This window comes from Oryzias melastigma, linkage group LG8 (genome assembly GCF_002922805.2).
Source record: "Oryzias melastigma strain HK-1 linkage group LG8, ASM292280v2, whole genome shotgun sequence".
Lineage (NCBI taxonomy): Eukaryota > Metazoa > Chordata > Actinopteri > Beloniformes > Adrianichthyidae > Oryzias > Oryzias melastigma.
The window spans coordinates 24,491,630-24,497,154 of record NC_050519.1 but is presented as its reverse complement, the minus strand read 5'-3'; the positions used below and the strand labels follow the sequence as shown (position 1 = coordinate 24,497,154).

Genomic DNA, 5,525 nt, shown 5'->3' with positions numbered 1-5,525 from the left:
TTGACTTTCAAACATGAAATGTTGAGCATTGCAAGCGTAAATTTAAGAAGTAGTGAGATACATTTTCTAATTAACTATACAACTTTTTAAGAAAACTTAATTCTAAACACTTGAATAGCTAAAAAAAAAACAAGAAATGTTAGCATGATGCTAATATGGGGGCTAATGCTTATTCTTTTTCTTTATTTGTATTTCCATTTTGCATTTTTCAGACAATGACATTTCTTCAAATTTGTTATTCAAATTAGTATTTTTCTTGTGTGCACAGGTTCTTATTTTTGCATATTCAATTCCAACAAGTAATGTCAGCAGAAAGTTCAAACTTTATCTAACAAAATGCTAAATTGTGGCCACAAAAAGCTTATTTGTCCAGACAAAATAACTAAATGTTCCCAGGAATTATTAATTTGGATAAACAATTCATTTTTTAATGTCCTGTCCAGGGCTTCGTATATTTGTAAATAAATAGATGAGCAGATATATAATTTCCCACATTGTTTTTATATTTTTTGACATATAGACAACATGATATTTCACTATGGACTGAACAAGAATGGTTTAATACTGTCAATGACTGATAAAAATAAAATATATTGGTAGGAATTCACATTTGCTGAAGTTTTCATTTCAAACCAGACGCTCTGGAGGAAAAATATCTATGGATTCAAGGATTTGTGGTAGTGGACTGTTGTCCTAGAGAAATAAGTCCAACTGCAGAGTAACTGCTGCTACATTTCTGTAACTGGTTGAATCAATATCTCAATGTTCTCATGCAGCTCAGATGGTCAAAGTTTTGTAAACAGGAAGTTGTGACTCCAAATCACAGCAGAACCATTGACTGTAAAAATACTGGACTTCTCCATGAGGTCCCCCATTGGAAATGCATTACCTCCACTCCTCGCGAGAGTAGGCCACGCCTTCACCGTCACTTCCTGAAACGGCTATCACCATATTGCAAACGTCTGCAACCTATCTTCTGAGTCTCTGTGAGTCATAGCTGAGTCATGGAATCTATAGGAAGTACTGTCGTCAATCTGAAGTTTTTTTTTGTTTGTGTTTGTCAAAAGTTGAAATTTACAATATATGAAGCAGTTGTACAAAGTGTTCAAAAATTTACAATTTGAACAGTCACTTATTAAATAGAAAAAGACAGTAATAAAAAAATAAACAAAACAAGACACTTGTAAACAAAAAAATGACAAAAATAAAATAATATAAAGGGAATACAAAGACATGATAAACAATAAATTAGGGGTTATCAAAAAGCTGTAAATCACATCTAATATTTTGAAGTTTCAGAGGATGTTTATTTTCCTTTAGGTTTACGGATGAAAAGAATAAGCAGAGTTCTTTATGAAATGTAAAAAAAGATGGTTTGGTCTTCATGAATTGGCATTTGTGTAGATAAAATTTCCCCAGGATAATTTTAACATTTAAGATAAATTATGTAGTTTTGTTTTCCAAAATAAACCCAAAAATGACATTAGCAGGAAAATCTACTAAGCATAGAATTTTAGTGAAAAGACAATAATGTACATCATCCCAAAACACATTAGAATACCAACATTCAAAGAATAGATGTTCGTTTAGATTTCCTCATTACAAAAAGAACAATTTTCAGGAATTCCAAATCGTTTTCTAAGCAATTCTTAAGAGGGGTATATACCTGTGAATGTTTTAAAGTGGACTTCTTTAGCTTAGGAGGGATAGGAAGTTTCAAATTATTTATCCATTCCAGATAAAATGTAGGAAATACATTAGAAAGGACTAGTTATTAACTATTCAGTTTTTAAGTCTTTATACTTTAAGCTTTTTTCCCTTTTTAAACATATTTGAAGTAAACAACACAAAACTCTGCAACCACAATCCAAAATACAAATGAAAGTGTGCAAAACGACAAATAAAGACTTTTATCCTCAATAACATTCAGAAGGACAAAAGTGTCTTAGCTTTGAGGATGAAATCTGGTTTATTCTGTCAGTAATGATCTGCTCTGTGTTAGAGAAGATTCTACAGGTTGGTTTGGAGTTCTAGAGAATGATTTCCTGCAGATTCTCTTCCTTAATATTATCAATAAAAGTCAAAAGGTTCCAGTTTTTTCTTCTTTACTAATGATCTCATCTTCTTTAAGTTTTGTGTTGATGTTGTCTCTGTCTCTCCCTGCTTGGCTCGTGCACTGCTGCACGTGTAAGCCCCCCCCACGCACGCAGTGCTAATGCACGAGCGCTCAGCTTTTTGTCTCTTTCTCGCCTTTTCATCCCTGTTAAACATTTTTCCATCCCAATTCTTGAGGTTTAATTAAATACTTTCCCCTCTCTGTGTGGATATCACGGTCACTGACGGTCCTCCGATCATCTGTTAAAGGCCTCGTGCGGTGAAAATCATGATTTTTCTTAAACTGCAATAAAACATTAGTATTTATGTCACAAATGAACCCCCGTATAATTATTTTGTCACCCGCGGCCCCGTGCACTCTCTTCAAGCGTTCAAAGATAGCGCGGTCGCTCAGATTTTGGGCAGCCACCGATAAGTAGGTCATAGGTCGTGTGACGTCAGTACAGGAACATCCAGCTAGATCCGCTAGTGTTGTGATGACTTTCTGGGCATGGAATTACTTAACATAATAGAATTTGGACTGCCGTGGATTTGGGGATTCGAACCAGATAATGGTGAATAGGAGTGTGCTATTTGGGTGCAGTAATGTGCCGAAGAAGGGGGTCTCCCTTCATGAATTTCAATAAAGGAGAGGGGCGCTCCCCGGTCAGGGGGAGGCTTTGAGCCCTCCCCGGCCCTCCGGAGGAGGAACGCGGGGGGTGTACGGGCACCTGGCGGGGGCGAGCCGGACGGCCAGGGTGAGGCCGCCGCGCCGCGCTGACGGGGGTTTGCGGTTCCGAGGTCCCCGGGCCGGGCATAGGGGGCGCCGTGGGTTCGCCGGACGGTCGTCCGGTGCCGGCAGCCGAGCCCGCATGAAGGGTTTTTACTCCCTCCTGGGGCCGTGAGGCCGGCGGGGGTGGTCTCCGCGCGGGGCGCAGGAGGACCCCGCCAGCCGTCTGGAAAGAGGACCCGCGCGGGGGTTGGTTGAGCGCGGGCAAGGGAGGCCGAGAGGGCGGCGGGGGAGCGAGCCCACCCGTCGCCGCAGCAGCAGCAGACCCGGGCGGGGGGCTCCGTCCGCCTCGGCCCTGGAGGAGGACGACAAAGGACGCTCCTTAGGCGCCTTTCCTTTTCCGGTAATGATCCTTCCGCAGGTTCACCTACGGAAACCTTGTTAGGACTTTTACTTCCTCTAGATAGTCAAGTTTGATCGGTTGTCCTAACCGCTGAAAGAAAGGAAAACATTCCATGCATTAACTAGTGCTGCTGCAAACTATTATTTTAATAGTCTACTAACCACTGATTATTTTTTCAGATTAGTCGACTAATCGAGTCATTCGCAAACTGGAGGTAAAGAACATTTTGACCATCATTAGGTTAAAACAAACTAAAAACTAGAGATACAGCATTACCTGTGATAAAGCTAGCGTGAATGCTGTAAACTGATTTAGGCCAGTGAAGACGCTAGTGCTGATAGCTGAAGATGCTGAAACTGATAGCTAAAAACACTGAAGTTCATAGGTGAAATCACTGAGGCTATTAGCTAAAAACGCTGAAGCTGATAGCCAGCTAAAATATTACTTAAATGCCGAATTAGCCTAAGCAACTGAAGAAAATCCTAAATTAGCCAAAATAGCTAGAATGCAGCTAAAATATTACATAAACTCCAAAAATAGCCTAGAAAAATCCTAAATTAGCAAAAATAGCTAACATGCAGCTGGAATATTAGCTAAACTTCAGATTAGCCTAAAAAACATTAATAAATGCCAAAAAAAAAAATCCCCAGAGGGCAGCATAATGCCATTATAGCTTTGCACTTTACTACACTCTGAATCCATATAATATAATTGACTATTAAATTAGTCGTCGACTATTTTAATAGTCGATTAGTCGACTAATCGTGGCAGTCCTACATTAAACATAAAGGATCAATAATCTAATAACATCCCCTCCTCTTTGTTTTGTGTGAAGAAATATTTTGAATCTTTACTGAAAAAGCCACCATCTAAGTCGTTCATCTGAACTAGAAGTGAGGATTTAAGTGTGACTGAAGGAGTTTCTCACGTGAATCGGCGGCGTTCCAACTCCCGGAGCTCCCTCTCAAACGGCCTCTGCCGCTCCCTCTGCTTCTTGATCTGGTCGAACGTCAGGATGTCTTTCCTCTCTTTGCTGCAGGACTTCTGGTCGCAGCTTTTTGTGGTCTGCTGGAGTTAAAAAGAAAAAAGAGATTATTTCCTATTTATGTTATTCATTTATTCCCATTTTAGGATCAAAACTGTAGCTTCTTATCTTGTCGTTTGTGGTTTGTGCAGTGATGCTTTGGCACACTTCTTTTTCTTCCTTGTATAAACTGGAGGTGGGCATGGAGCATGTTGTTGCATAACAGCTGGTTCCCCCTATTGTCTATTTATATCACTTCATCAAAAAGGATAATGGTTGAAAATTTTAACTTTCCACAAGAAATGTGAAACAGAGAAGTTTCACAGAGCACAATTTTTAAGGCTCAGATATCCAAATTCAAGACTTTTTGAAGTCTCTTTACGGCATTATTTCCAAATTCATAAATTCAAAGCTTTTAAACATTTTTAAAACTCAGTGAAAACCTTCCCTCCCTGGTCGGGTTGAACGTGACAAATTAATGGAAAAAAAGGCAGCTTTTCTATTGGTTTTATCTCCATTATTATCTCCACATTATTTTTTTGCCACCTAGGAGAGACAAACAAATCTTTGTCGGTTTTAGAAGAAACAGCAAAACTAAACTTTTGGATTACTTTGACAATGGAGGGTTTTCTTAACCACGCCCACATTCCTAATATGTTTAATAGTGTATATTGTTTTCTTGTGCTTGAGCCGGGGATCCATGTTTTACGTTTTCACAATACAATATTCTTAAGATGACAGCCTCTTATTTCAGATTTAACCTGACCGCATGTATGTGAAGTTTTGTGAAGATCCTCTGAACAAACCTTTCTTTCTCATTGAGCAAAAATGTGCCGAAGCGTTGCCACAAAACGGTTGCTAAGCTGTAGATCCTGTGGCCATCCCACGATCATTTCTAAACTTCCTTTGGATGTCCCTGATCTGTGCGCTTTGATTTGTTAGAGGATTTTGACCTTTTTTTCTTTTTTTTTGAGTCCAAGAGGAGATTTTGGGCCCATTCAATTTCTGTGATGTCATCACTTAGGGGTGGGGTCAGGGGTCATTTACTTTGCAAAAAAAATTATTTTCACCGGCTAGTAGGTGCGTGCAAATCTTGGTAAGTTTTCGAGCATGTGGCGGGGGTTAGGGTTAGGGTTAACCCTAGTGCCGGCCGGTTTTAGCTAGCAGCTCGGAGGTTGGAGAGCCGCCGGTGATCTAGTGAGAGCAGCCGGTGAGTTAGAGGGCGATGAGGGACGCCCGCGCGCGGTATGGAAAGGCACGTATGAGAAAATCTG

At 40.0% G+C, this 5,525-nt stretch overlaps 1 long non-coding RNA gene across 1 annotated transcript in view; it reads right to left on the bottom strand.

Moving 5' to 3' along the window:
• LOC112159320 overlaps positions 1 to 4,394 on the bottom strand; it is a 9,060-nt gene extending 4,666 nt beyond the window's left edge. The window contains exon 1 of the long non-coding RNA XR_002921462.2: positions 4,156 to 4,394. This is a non-coding gene — a long non-coding RNA (uncharacterized LOC112159320). The remainder of the gene's footprint in view (positions 1 to 4,155) is intronic.
• Between the last annotated feature and the right edge of the window lie 1,131 nt (positions 4,395 to 5,525).